Source organism: Balaenoptera borealis (genome assembly GCF_965194805.1).
Source record: "Balaenoptera borealis genome assembly, chromosome: 8".
NCBI lineage: Eukaryota > Metazoa > Chordata > Mammalia > Artiodactyla > Balaenopteridae > Balaenoptera > Balaenoptera borealis.
The window spans coordinates 42,205,142-42,220,120 of record NC_138865.1 but is presented as its reverse complement, the minus strand read 5'-3'; the positions used below and the strand labels follow the sequence as shown (position 1 = coordinate 42,220,120).

The 14,979-nt window shown below is 49.9% G+C and overlaps 1 pseudogene across 1 annotated transcript; it reads left to right on the top strand.

Moving 5' to 3' along the window:
- The first annotated feature begins 154 nt into the window (after positions 1 to 154).
- On the top strand, positions 155 to 4,790 carry LOC309633832 (alpha-globin transcription factor CP2 pseudogene; annotated as a pseudogene). The gene is made up of 3 exons: positions 155 to 253; positions 496 to 1,603; positions 1,912 to 4,790. The product of its transcript is annotated as an alpha-globin transcription factor CP2 pseudogene (transcript).
- Positions 4,791 to 14,979: the final 10,189 nt, after the last annotated feature.

The window sequence follows — 14,979 nt, the reverse complement described above, 5'->3', positions numbered from 1 at the left end:
TCCAGAGGGTGCCAATAGACCGGGTCAGGTCTGGAACTTGCATTGCCCAGGTTCCCACCCCTACTTGCCCGGGTCCCCAAGCCTACTTACGCAGCAGGTCCCCCTGTAAGGAGAGACAGAGGTAGGCTGCCCAGTCAGAGACAATCCTGAAGGAATGAACTCTTCCACTGCAGCACCTTGGCTGAGGCTCTGCCCCTCACTCCCCTCTGCAGACTCGAAGAGGGCTCAGGACGCTGAGTGCTTCTTCAGGGAGGTAGGGATGTACCCCTGGTAGTGAGAGGCACCTGCCTTTATTCCTTTCCTTTGTGTGCTGTTGAGGCCATGGCGAGGTAAGAGTCAAAAGTGAAGCTGTGGTCTTGGATGTGGTCAGAACTTGAGCAGAGCTGGACTGGGCTGGGATCAGGCTGGTGACGGAGGGAAATGGGATCCATGTTGGAGTCAGGGATCCAGCCCCGGACTCATTTACTGGGCTGTACGCTGAGGACGCAGAGGTAGAGCAGACACCCTCCTGCCTGTGTCTTGGGACAGACAGATAAACGGCAGGTGGTTCCCACAGAAAGGGGCGGGGAAAAGGTGCGAAAGCGGCGTGGGAGCGCAGGTGATGTCCTAGCATTGCCCATTTTTAAGCAAGAAGAGTCAAGTTTGCCTCCAGATAATGAGAATAAAATCCTCCCTTTTCAATACGTGCTTTATGCTGCCACCTCCCCAGCATTGAAACTCCATGATGAAACCCTGACATATCTCAATCAAGGCCAGTCTTATGAAATCCGAATGCTAAACAATAGGAAACTTGGAGAACTTCCAGAAATTAATGGCAAGTTGGTGAAGAGTATATTCCGTGTCGTGTTCCATGACAGACGGCTACAATACACTGAACATCAGCAGCTGGAGGGCTGGAGGTGGAACTGACATGGAGATAGAATTCTTGACATAGATATCCCAATGTCTGTGGGTATAATCGATCCTAGGGCTAATCCAAACCAACTAAATACAGTGGAGTTCCTGTGGGACCCTGCAAAGAGGCCATCTGTGTTTATTCAGGTGCATTGTATTAGCACAGAGTTCACTATGAGGAAACATGGTGGAGAGAAGGGAGTGCCATTTCGAGTACAAATCAGGACCTTCAAGGAGAATGAGAATGGGGAATATACTGAGCACTTACACTCAGCCAGCTGCCAGATCAAAGTCCTCAAGCCCAAAGGTGCAGACAGAAAACAAAAAGCAGACAGGGAGAAAATGGAGAAACGAACGCCTCATGAGAAGGAGAAATATCAACCTTCCCATGAGACAACTATACTCACAGAGTGTTCTCCATGGCCCGAGATCACGTATGTCAATAATTCCCCATCACCTGGCTTCAGCAGTTCCCATAGCAGTCTTTCTCTTGGGGAAGGAAATGGTTCACCAAATCACCAGCCAGAGCACCCCCTCCAGTCACAGACAACCTCTTGCCGACAACCACACCTCAGGAGGCTCAGCAGTGGTTGCATCGAAACCGTTTTTCCACATTCACGAGGCTTTTTACAAACTTCTCAGGAGCAGATTTATTGAAACTAACTAGAGATGATGTGATTCAAATCTGTGGCCCTGCAGATGGAATCAGGCTTTTTTTTTTTTTTTTTAATTTATTTATTTATTTATGGCTGTGTTGGGTCTTCGTTTCTGTGCAAAGGCTTTCTCTAGTTGCAGCAAGTGGGGGCCACTCTTCATCGCGGTGCGCGGGCCTCTCACTATCGCGGCCTCTCTTGTTGCGGAGCACAGGCTCCAGACGCGCAGGCTCAGTAGTTGTGGCTCACGGGCCTAGTCGCTCCGCGGCACGTGGGATCCTCCCAGACCAGGGCTCGAACCCGTGTCCCCTGCATTAGCAGGCAGATTCTCAACCACTGCGCCACCAGGGAAGCCCGGAATCAGGCTTTTTAATGCATTAAAAGGCTGGATGGTGCGCCCAAAGCTAACCATTTGTGTTTGTCAGGAGTCCTTGCAGCTGAGGAAGCAGCAACAGCAGCAGAAGCATGAGGGTGGAGACTCACATGGTACTTTCTTCGTTTACCGTGCCATCTGCCTAGAAGAACTGACAGCTGTTGAACGGACAGAAAAAATTGCTCGGCTTTTCAGCATTTCCCCTTGCCAGATCAGCCAGATCTACAAGCAGGGGCCCACAGGAATCCATGTGCTCTTTAGTGATGAGATGATACAGAACTTTCAGGAAGAAGCCTGTTTTATTCTGGACACAATGAAAGAACCCAGTGATAGCCATCATAGCATACTGAAGTAGATGTGGGGCATTCCATCCTCAGTGGCTGCTGCTGCTTTCACCTATTGGGAACTCCCCTCTTGAAGGGGGTCGCAAATGGAGCTTTGAAGGGCTGCAGGAACCTGACCCATCTGACTGTGTGTGGGCGGGTCCAGGCCTTGGAGGCAGAATCCCAGGCGTCTGTGTTGGCCCAAGCTCTTAGGGCACCCACAGATTACTGCCCAACATGCGTTTCTGCAGCTATTTCTTATTTAAAATTTCTGGACCCTACTGTTGCTGAATATCAATAGAAACTCCACCTCATTTAGGGTGTGCGTAGGGCATAATGACGATGAGGATTGTGTGATGTTTAATGGAAAAGATGTTAAATTAAATTTTGTGATATGGAGCCATGTAATTTTTTTTTCTAACAGAAAAGCAAACATCTATATTCATAAGACTAGATCCTCAACCTTTTTTTGCCTCTGAAAACCTCATTAAAGAGAAATACGGAGAAAGAAGAAAATTCTTCTTTGGATTCCCCTGTAATTCTATGACTAATAGGAATTTTAGGCAACATTGATTGCACATTTAGTTGTGTCAGGCAGTGTGATAAATTCTTTAAATGGATTATCTTGTTTAAATCCTCTTAATAGCCCTATATGAAGTAGGTAATAATGATCCCTAACTGAAGATGAGGAAATGGAGACATAGAGTGACCGACGAGCTTGCTGAGTAACAGGAAGCTAGCAGCTAGTGACACTGAAATGCAAACCCAGGCCGTCTGGCTCTTATTAACTGCCATCCGTGACTGCCACCCTTGCAGTCCTCTGTGCTTGCCATCGTTTCTTACTGTGGCTCTTCTGGTGAATTGGATGTAACACTGAGTGAGAACTGAGGAATTAACACCGAAAAGGACAAACCACACCTAAATAATGATGAACAAATCAAGACCTACAAAAAAATGAAAACATAGACACTTTCAAAGCATCATCAGTTATCAGATTCACAGAATTTGAGGTGGTAAAAACTAGGGATTATCTGTAACTCCCCAAATTCACTGTTCTTGAAGGAACTTCTCAAACTATCTATTAATGAGTTAGACTAACCTCTGCTTTCTCTTTCCCCTCTCTGCATCTTCTCTTGGTATAGAAAGTTCTTTTACTCATGTAGTGTTCTTTTATATAAGCTTTACAAGAAATTCATTCCCATCCTGTTTGCATTCTTACCATATACTTTAGTTCTTCCTGATTGTGATTGTGTGCTCTTGTGTGTGTGCATGTGTAAGACTATGGGTCTTTTTTCACATGTAAAGTTTTATCCAGAAATCCCTCTACATGTTATGCTGAGGTGAAAAATGATAATGTCCAAAAGATTCTGTATTGGATTTGGATCTGTGTGTGTGTATTTTTAAAGCATTTGATAACGTTTTTATACAGAGATTTTCGTTCATTAAAATCAACCTTCAAAAAAAAAAAAAAAAAGGCAGGTGACTTAGGATACACTGTGTTAAGGTAGAGGGGATACAGGAACAGCTAAGCCAGCCTGGAGGTGGGCAAGAATCTTCCAGAAGAGATGAGATGGGCACTGAGTCCTCTAAAATGAGAGAGGGAGGATGGGGTGGTAGTGGTTTTTTTGTTCTGTTTTGCTTTGTTTTTTATTTATTTTATTTTTGGCTGTGTTGGGTCTTCGTTGCTGCACGCGGGCTTTTCTTTGGTTGCGGAGAGAGGGGACTACTCTGTTGCAGTGCGCAGGCTTCTCATTGCGGTGGCTTCTCTTGTTGCAGAGCACGGGCTCTAGGCACGTGGGCTTCAGTAGTTGTGGCATGCAGGCTCAGTAGTTGTAGTGCACGGGCTTAGTTGCTCTGCGGCATGTGGGATCTTCCAGGGCCAGGGCTCAAACCCGTGTCCCCAGCATTGGCAGGCGGATTCTTAACCACTGAGCCACCAGGGAAGCCCCGGTAGTGGTTATTTTAAGTCATTTGAAGCCCAGTGGGATTGTGAGAAAACCTAATATGTTCTGGGAACTGTCAGTGGTTTGCAGAGGGCTGGAGAAATGGGCAGGGACAGGCCATGAAGAGCTTTGTCTGCCAGGACACAGAGGCAGAATTTATACCAAGGGCCTGAGGAGCCCTTGAAAGGTGCTAAGCAAAAAGAAGAGTGAAGTAGTCAGTCTGGGGTCCTTGAGGCCTCAGAGCATCCAGCAGGCGGGGCATGATTGGGCCCAGGCTCAGGCTGGAGAAAGAGAACGGATGTCAGCCTCCGGGCATCTGCCACAGGATTCGATGGGATCGCCAGGAAGCACGAGGGTGTGGGGCAAGGGATGGGGCCAGGATTCTGGGGACAGGAGGGGGACTGAGAAGGAGCAGGTGAGGAGGGAGATAGAAACCCAGACACCAGGCTGCCAAGAGGACACTGGAAGCTCGGGGAGGCCGTGGCCCCAGAGGTGCGTGCTGAGGTGCCAGCCTTGGTGAACTGGCGGGATGGAGGACGGTCACAGCGCTGAAGAAGTGGAGGCTGAGGTGGCAGAAAGTTCAACCGTGGAGAGAAGACAGGCAGCAAAAGGGTCTGCGAGGCTGGGCACTAGGGTCAGAGGTGGGTCTAGACAGAGCCTGGGGGGATCTCCAGGGCCAATGGGGATGGTGCAGGCAGACAGGGAATACCCGGGGTCCTGTCTGCTCAGGGTGGGCTCTGAGTAGGGCCACCAAATAAAACACAAGATGCTCAGTTTTGAATTTGAATTTCAGAGAAACAATATATGCAATATTTGGGACATACTTATGCTAAAAAATTACCCATTGTTTACAAACAAAAAAGAAAAAACAAACAAAAAATTACCCATAGTTTCTCTGAAATTCAAATTTAACCAAGTATTCTAGCTCTGGCTTCAGTGAAGACCCCGCCAGATGCCTTGCACATTTACCTGGGTTTGAGTCCCAGCTGGGCATCAGATTCACTGCCCAACCCTGGCTCAGTCCCTGCCCCTGAGCCTCTGTTTCCCTACCTGTGAAATGGGGCTGGAGGGTATGCAGTCCTCTCACCCCACTACTTTTGGCATCCAGAAAGGATCCAGGAAAAGGTTTACAAAGGCAGCAGCAGACCATTAACTCAAAAACTAATTTGGTTGAAATGATAAATCAGTTGAAATGATTTGGTAATATTAGTGTGCTACAGGGCAATTTTTGCAGACTCTGATGTATCTTTAGGCATTTGGTCCCTCTTTCAGAAGTCATTCAGTTTTCTTATTTTAATTTTGCCTGCAATACACTACTTTTGCTAGTAAATAGGTTGGAAATAACCCAGTGCTCATCAACCTCCCCTTTCTTACTCACTACACTAAATATCTTTTAATGTGATCTAGTGATTGGGGACATTAATGTTCAACCTAACTGAAAATTTAAATGTTTATGAACGCATAGCCAAACAAGTCAAGCAGGTATAATTGTCCATCATTGGAGTGGAAAGTTTTAAAAAATGGAAAAAAAATCTCAGCTTCTTTTCTTTTAATTCTTCCATTACCTAAAATAGAAATAAGCGAAAAGAGCATTTTCCCTCCATGACAACAACTACAAAAATTCTGGTAGGTGTCTTTCTAATCCTTTTTTTTATGTATACACATACACACATTCTCCTCCCCTGCCCCGCACTTTGTCAACAATAAGTAGAATGAAACTTATATAAAGTTTTGTAAAGTACATTTTTCACTCAAACATTAAGAATATCTTTTCCATGCCAGTAGGTCCACATCCATGTCATATATGTGGCTGTACAGCACAGAATTGTCTCCAATTTTAAATGTATCCAACTCTTTTCTATTATGAATAGCATGGGGCAGACACAGTTGTCTGAAACCCGGTTAGGAATAAAAATGCAAATAGAAATTTTTAAAAAATCAGAATAAAGAAAAATGCCCAGATACACTGAAACTTCTCTGAACTTCCCTCAAATGCCCCCCAAAAGTATCAATGTGTAAAAAATGAAGCATTTCAACTATTTATTTCCACTAACATGCCAGTTGATTAACTTATTTATCATGTAAACTGGCTTTCAATCAAATTGTTTTCCACTTGGGATTTTCCAGACTTTTTTTTTTTTAAGAACTTTTTTTTTCGGCCGTGCCACGCAACATACGGGATCTTAGTTCCCCGACCAGGGATCGAACCCATGCCCCCTGCAGTGGAAGCACGGAGCCACAGAGTCCATGTAACTCAGGCACTGTGGTATCAATCAGTAAGAAATGAGCAGCTCTGCTTGAAGGAGCAGGGAGCGGGGTGGGAGAGCAGTGCTTGTACCTCAACAAACCCTGGTCTCTCTGAAATCACCTGACGCCTTGAAAATTCTCAGACTGCTCAAAAAAGAAAAGACCCTTAATCCTCACCCAGGTAAGTGTCCCCTTTCAAACTCAAGTAGGGAAACTGAGATTCAGAGCAACGTAGCAACTTACCCAAGATCACCCAGAACTAGAACATCCAGATCTGCCCAGGAGGCCAGGGACCCAAGCTAGGAGAACTGGGGGCTAGGTGGCTGGGCTGGCAAGGGCTGGGGGCACAGGCAGGACCCAGCATGGTCTTTAACCCTGACATTCTCCAATGACCAGACCCCCTCCCCCGAGCCCAGGCTCTCATCCTTCCTTCTCAGAGTCATACGTGGGCCTCCAGGAAAGAGTGGACAGAGGCTGAGGCAGACAGGGTCAGGAGGCACCACCACTTGCCCAAGGACAAACATCCTATAAGTCATGGAACCAGAATTCAAACCCCGCCTGCTCCGCTCTAAAGTCCTCATCAGGCTACGTAATTTGGCATCAGAAACCAGGCATAGAGCTCAGGCCTGTCACTTTTTAGTATGAGCTGGAGCTATCAGGGAAGGCTTCCTAGAGGAGGGGGTCTCATTGACAGAAGAAGTTGGGAGATGACACTGAAGAAATTTGCATGTGTGAGAAACATTTGTATCTTTGTATATATCTGTATGTGAACATATGTGTGAATGAGTAGGTGTGTGTGTGTATATGTGCATGTCTATGTCTGGTCTTGAGTGAAAACCTCTCTGTGGACTCACTGTCTCTCTCTCACACACACACACACAAACACACAGAGTCGTACACACACGAGCATGCGCCCATTCCTCTGGGTTAATATTTTCCTGCCTGCGTCAGCACGGTGCCCATCAGCGGGCAACTCACGGCAGAAACGTGCCCTATCTGATCTGGAACAGGGGGCTGAGTGTGGGCAGAGAGCCTATCTCAGCAACCCCAGGCAAGCTACTCTCTCTCCACTCTCCTGCTCAGCCTGAAAAAGGAGGCACGCCCAGAGGGCCTGGCTACCGGGGTGTGATGTGACTACGCCATCTCCCCAAACACACTGGCGACTCCCCAAGTGGAGCGGTCTCCCTACCTCCTTCCAGGTGGGCAAGGTCAGCTACTCCCTGAGATACCTTCCCCACCTGTCATCTCTGCCCAAATCTGGAGGCCTCTCCACACATATATATGTTCCACTGAGGACAAAGAGGGAATAGAGACCCCGAGGAAACGCTCACAAGGTGCCCCCCTTCAGCAGGAAAGCAGCTCTGAAATGACCGTGCTAGCCTGCGGGAAGGTGGGATTTGATTTACAGCATTCCAGAAACACAGTGATTGCCCAGGGGACTGTTCAGAGGTCTGTGTGGGCAGGGACTTGGGCCCAGGCACCCACAGGCATTGAGCCCAGGAAGGCTTGGTAGAACACAGGGGCCCAAGGTGAGGTGGGGCCTTCCCAGTTCCCGGGCCTCTCCCAGTATCAATGGAGGTTCCTCCCACGCCCAGGCTGGCCCCCTGCAGTACCAGCTGAGCCAGATTGGACTGAGCAGGTAGACACAGTCTCTTCTGCTCTCGGCATAGCCAAAGGTCCAGCGTGAGTCAAGCCCAGGTGTCCTGGCTCCTAGCCCGGCCTGAGGATGCCCTAATGCATCTCTGCATGGGAGAGACGAGGATGGAGCATACAGGGAGGAGGACCACCCCAGCAGTGTTGTTTCCCACCGTGCAGAATTAGCAGCAGTGACTGCAGAAGGGGTGGTTTAATATGACGGTGGTTGACATTGTAATCGGATGGAATTGCAGGAAGGAAATGAGGACATGTTGCTGAGTGAATTTAGAAGGGTCAGCAGAGGTTGGGGGAGAGACCCTCCCGAGACAGACTACAACTTGTTCAGCTCTGGTGATGGTCTAGGGGCCTCCATTGCCCTGTCCCACACGAAGGAGGGTATCCAGAGAGCTGGTCTTGCCTTCTGGGCCCCTTCCCATCTCATCTGGCTGGGGGCACTAGCTCAGCCCTCATCTCTCCCCCCACCCTCCGTAACAGGGCCAGAGGCCTTCCTCTGCCTACAACTCTGAGCTCTCCTCTTGATGTCCCTCGGCCCAAAGACTGAGCATCTTGGGTCAGGTTTCCATGGCAGGAGAGACGAGGATGGAGGGCAGGAAGGCTTGAATGATGACAGAGTAAGTGGAGTTGGAAGAAGGGCTGCCTATGTCTGCCTGGGCTGACCCAGAGGGCCTGCCCCGTCTTGGGGACCATGCGTTATGTTTCAGTTCCAAACAAGGATTCCCACCAGCTACGCGGATGTCAGAGGAGCTGAGATGGAGGCGGTGACTGGGTAGAGATGAGCTCCCAGCAGTCAGGCCAGCTCAGATGCCCAGGCCCAATGCCTGGAAGCAGGTTCCATACCCCTTTAAAGCACTTTTAAATGAAAATTTCTAACATGCACCAAAGTAGTGTACGAACCTCCATATAACCTTCACCCAATAAAATCATCAACCTTTTGGCATTCTGGTGTCACAGATGTTTTTGGGTTTTTTTTTTTTATGAAGTATTTTAAAACAAATTCCAGCCATTATGGCATTTCACTCCTGCATTCTTCAGTATTCATCTCTAAAATCTATGAACATTTACTTACATAATGACAATCCCATGCCTAACAAAATGAACAATTCCATGGAATTACCAAGTACTCACATCGTTTCCAAATATCTTAATTTGTTGGTTTGTTCCAGTCAGGATCCAAACACATTGCACTGGGTTAAATGTCTTAAACATGACCAGTTCCCCTTTCTGTTCTGTTCACATTCTGTTCCTGTCACTGTCACTGTTGAGTAAATGTGGTTCCATAGGAAGTCACAGTTCTGGGTTTGTGTTTGCTTCCTTGTGGTGTCGTTTAACTTTTCCTCCATCCCCTGTATTTCTTAGAATATATAGGAAGTTAGCTCTAATCGTGTAATTTTATATAGGATCATTTTGGGGGGTAGGGAATCCTTTGTGGACAGTGCTGTGTGCTTCCTACTGTACTTCATCCAGAGACACATAATGTCTAGTTGCCCCAAGCTTAGTGATGCTGACCAGTCAGTGGGTTCAGAGGGTGGCAGCCTGATCCCACCACTGTCAAGTTCCCCATCAGCCATTCACCTTCTGGTTTCATCCTTTGATTTCTGCCTAAATCAATATCAAAAAATCCTTCTACAGTAAAACATTTTAAAGGAGAAGCTCTGAGCAGCAATTTCTTAACCCACAAGAAAACAAGAGTCAGGGCTTCCCTGGTGGCGCAGTGGTTAAGAATCCGCCTGCCAATGCAGGGGACACGGGTTAGAGCCCTGGTCTGGGAAGATCCCACATGCCGTGGAGCAACTAAGCCTGTGTGCCACAACTACTGAGCCTGCGCTCTAGAGCGCGTGAGCCACAACTACTGAGCCTGTGTGCCACAACTACTGAAGCCCGCACACCTAGAGCCTGTGCTCCACAACAAGAGAAGCCACCGCAATGAGAAGCCTGCGCACCACAACGGAGAGTAGCCCCCGCTCACCGCAACTATAGAAAGTCCGCGTGCAGCAACGAAGACCCAACATAGCCAAAAATAAATAAAATAAATTTATTTAAAAAAAATAAAAAAGAAAGCAAGAGTCTAATAATGGTGGCATCTCAGGTACTGAGTTAATCAGAGCAAAGAGGGGAGTCCAGATCAGGGATGCTTCATGAGAAGACAAAAGAGTGAGGTGGTAGCAGAAAGGAGCAGTGAAAAACCCAGGGACCTCCTGGCTGGGAGCCTGAGTATGGGGCTGTTTTGGGGTTTGGCTGTTCAGGGATGGTTCCCCACATCCAGGTAGTGAGCTGTGGTTCCTAACTCAGACTTCATAGCCAGCAGACCTGAGCTTGAATCCAGTTTGGCTTCTTAATTGGTGCTGGGTGCCTTTGAGCAAGATATTCAATTGGGTGTCTTCATCTGTATGATGGAAATACTAATCCTCACCTCGCAGTGTTTTGGGAGAATGAGTTGGTGGTGAGTGCCTGGTGGGGAGTAAACACTCTGTGGTGGAGAGGATGCCTCTTTTTTTTTTTTTTTTCTCATTAGTTATCCATTTTATACATATTAGTGTATATATATATATCTCCCAAGAGGATGCCTCTTTGAGGAAAGGAACCCTCCACCCCATCCCTTCTGCCCTGAATGACTCTTGCCTGACTCTAGGGCCAAAGCTAGAAGGGCTGCGGGACCTGGGGACGGGGTAGGGAAGGATACCGTGCTCATTCCACAGGCAGACAGCAAAACCAAAGCCCATGGACTTCCGCCCAGATCTCAAGACGCTCCAGCCAGCTGGGTGCATCTGGTCTCCAGCGCTTCCAATTACAGCTCGGCCCGCTCAGCTCTTGGACTTGACTTCCCGGTTGCCGCCCCACAACCCCGGGTCTGGGGGCGGGGTTTGCCCCAAGCACCTGGCAATCGCCCGCTCAGTCAACAGGCAGTCAGGTCCAGGGGTGACAGGGCCTTGAGCAGGCAGCCTCCTGGGGATGCCCCGGCCTGCACAGGATGTGCAGAGCAGGTGCACAATAAATGTATGTTAAGAGAACTGAGCTCCGCCTGCCCTGAGTGGGAGAGAAATAGGCTGTCAGGGAGGGCAGCTATGCCTGTGGGTGGGGTGGGGTGAGGGGAAGTCTTGGGCATCCCCAGGAATTCATGGCTCCGAGACCCTGAGCCCTGGGGCGAACAGCCGAGGAGGGCGTACAGCCGGGAGATCCTCACTCCGGCTCTAGTTCCAGCCTGTTCCACTCCTGCTGCACCTACAACCCTGGCCCCCAGTTAGCCTCTCAACTGCTTTCCACAGCAGCTGAGGCAACCTAGCCTAGGCTTCAGGGGGGCGGTTGAGGGGGAGGGGATGTTGAACCCCGTCCCCCTCCCAATCACACCCTTTTTGCAAGACTCATGAGGCGGCACTAGCGACCCCTGCTGTCGACCTAAGCTGACGCCTTTGGCCAGAGTCCACTGGAGGCACCCCCCCAGGAGCCCCCTCCTCCCCCACCCCACGAGGGACTGGCTGGGCCAGCCTTAGTCCCAGGGTCCTGCTCTTAGGAGGGACGCACGGCCCCATCCAGCTCAACCCACACACCTTCACTGTGGCCTCCAAGTTTTCTGTTCCACGTCACCTGTGCTGCTTCCTTTCTTGTTTTGTTGACTTTTTGCTGTTTGTTTGCTCTGGCTAAGCCTACAGCCCCAGGATGAGAAATCTGAACTCAGGGCATTTGAGCCTGAAAGACAGCAAGCTGGGAGTGGGGCGGGGGGGAATGAGAGAGGGAGAGCTGTGAGCTGGTTCCCAGCCTCGGTCTGGGGGAATCTGCTGTTCACCCCCCTGCAAGGCAAGCAGGGTTGGGAGGGGCAAGGATGGGTGGACAGACTTTCCCAGCCTCACTGCAGGCAGGTCTTGGCTTGTAACGTTAAGTTGTTTTGAAGTTCAGCCCCAGAACTCTAAACACCTCATTTCTCCAGGAGGTTTGAATACCCCTTGCAGGGAAGAGGGCAGATTCTCTGGAAGTTGTTCCCTGCTTTCAACCCCTAGTCCTTCAACCAAACATTCCCCTTGTGAAGCCCCCAGAACCAAGCCTTCCTGACTTTTCAACACGTCCGTGAGACTCTGTTACCCAACAGCCTGTGAGGTGGCACCACAGGGATTGCCGCCCCTGCACATTTTACAAAGGGAAACTTGAGCCTCAGAGAGGGTAAAGGGACCTCTCCAAAGTCAATAAGAGAGCTTGGGGTAGAACTCAGGCTTCCTGGCTCCTAGCCCAAGCTCTTTGCCCCATTTCAAGCATCTCGCAGATCATGGAGCACGATGGGAAGCCCCGGGGGCTGGGTCAGGGGCCAGCACACCCAGACGTGGGTACACACGCACACTGCATGCCAGCACACATACCAGGGGCATGGGCAACCTGGGGCCGCCGTGCTCTCCCCGTATCCCAGCAGACCAGACACCACTCGGACCCTTATGTCCTTCCCACACACAGAGGGAGTGAGAGGAAGCTCTGGCTGGATGCCCACACTCACTGCTCCTGGCCTGCCTGTGGCCTGTGGAGCATGCCTGCCCTCTCAGGGTTAGGATGGGGAACCATCCTGGCCTGTAGCCAGGGGCTTAAGAGATGAGCTCAGGGAAGCCGCTGCCATCAGCACGGGCTTAGAGTGCCTGGCATTGTCAGCTGGTCCAGCCAAGCCTTCCTTGGGGAGGATGAGCATCATCAGGGTGATTCCTCACCCGCCTCCCACCCAGGCTTCCTTCACTGACGGCTCACCACGCTCCAGAGCCGCATCCCTCTTTCAGGGAGACACCTGAACCCGTGCACACGTGCCCTCGAAGAGCTATGTGTTCACCACCACCCCCAGTCTTCGTGGGGCACCCTCCACCCCTGTGGCCCACATCTTTGGACATCCCACACCGCCTGTAGGCACAGTCAGACATGAGCACACATCTCACACTCGGGCATGTAACACAGCGTGTACCCCCATGTGGAAGAATACACAGGTCCATTCTACATACCCCCGCTGCCCCTACCTGGACCACGGTCATGTGAAGGTGAGGGGTGAGTCACCTGCCAACCTGTGGGACCTGCTGAGTCAGCAGGATGGGAAGCCCCAAGCTGACGGCTGTGGCCTTGAGGGACCAACACCCCTTGTGGGGCCCGCCCTGCCACCAACCCACAGTACCCCCGTAACACTCCGCTTCCACCCTTATTATCTCCTGCCCACACCCTCAGCCAGAACTCATGCCAGAAAGGCACCTCTAGTCCTTTCAAATATATATATATATATATATATCTGCAGCTGAGCTAGCCGTCTGTCACTATGCCTCAAGGGCTCCCATCAAACTTCTGCTGTTAAATACAGATGCCCAAGGAGAAAAACCACGAATCCAGCAGGACCCATCCTCTTTCCTCTCCCCATCCAAACCCAAGCCTCCTATCTATGCCTCCTCCACAGAAGCCCTTCCTGTTGATGATAATTCACATCTCTTTCTCCTCTTAACTTGCGTACACTTGAGTCAAGAGCCCTACCCTGGGCCCAGACAGGCTCTGTCCCACCTGTATATGCCTGTTCAGGAGTCTGTCCCTGAGACAGGGAGCTCGCTGAGGGCAGAGGGAGAACCAGGAGGCCAGAGTAGCCCAGGTGAGTGTACTGTCCACCAGATGAAGGAAGCTGGTAAAGCCCACCTACCCTGGCTCCTCATACACCATTATCAGCAAGGCAAGTCCTGCTGGGTCTGAAGAATGTCCTCAAGCTCTTACTATCTGCCAAGCATATCTGTAAACATTGATCAACTTTGTACATGCATTAATATTAAGAAACATCACTCCAAGTCTCGTTGTCTTTCACGTCTGAAAATATGTCATGGTTAAGAGTGTTGCCTCTGAAGCCAGACTCCTGGGTTCAAATCTCAACTCTGCCTCTTACTAGTTATTTAATCTCTCTGGGCCTCAGTTTCCTCATCAGTAAAAGGGAGGCAATAACACATATGAAGTGCTTGGGAGAGGGCCTGGCCTAGGGTAAGTGCTGAGTTTGCTGCGAATGTTCTCCCTCCCTCCACTAATCCAGTGCCTTATAAGCTGTCCCTAACAATCCAGTCTTCGCACAACTTGCCAACATGATCTAAACACAGATCCAGTGGGGTCTCACCTGTACTCAAAATCCTTTTGTGGCTCCCCTGTGAGGTCCCCCCCTCCGCTGTGAGTTCCCATCTCCCCTGTGAGGTCCCCTGTCTGTGAGGTCCCCCCTATGTGAGGTCCCCCATCTGTGAGGTCCCCTCTCCACTGTGATATCCCCTATCCTCTGTGAGGTCACCCCTCTGTGAGGTACCCCCTCCCCTGTGATGTCCCCCCTGAGTTCCCGTGTCCCCTGTGAGGTCCCCCTTCTGTGAGGTCCCCTGTCTCCTGTGAGGTCTCCCCCTCCCCTGTGAGGTCCCCTTTCCTCTGTGAGGTCCCCCCTCCCCTGTCAGGTCCCCTCTCGTCCGTGAGGTCCCCCCTCTGTGAGGGCCCCCCTCCCCTGTGAGGTCCCCTTTCCTCTGTGAGGTCCCCCCTCCCCTGTGGTATTTGGTTCCTGAGCCCTGCTCACAAGGCCCTTCACACCTGTTCCAGTGCTCCAGCCTCACCATCTCCCCTCTCACTCTGCCCTGAATACCTGGACTCCCCTGGACCCTTTCTGCCTGAGCCCTCTGTTCCACGGTGTGCTGGTAAATGCTTAACACCTGGCTTTCTAGAAATAATGTGTACTTCTATATATATACACACAAATTTATCATAAATTTTATTGGTACAAAGCTGTAAAATAGCACACAATTTACAAATACTACTAAAATATACAGTGTTCTTTATTGTAAATTCTACAGCATCAATTGCTCTATAGAATTCTCTCTTTGATTTTTGCCAACCCTTATACCTGTAGCCAATCTATGATTGCAGTTTATCCAAGA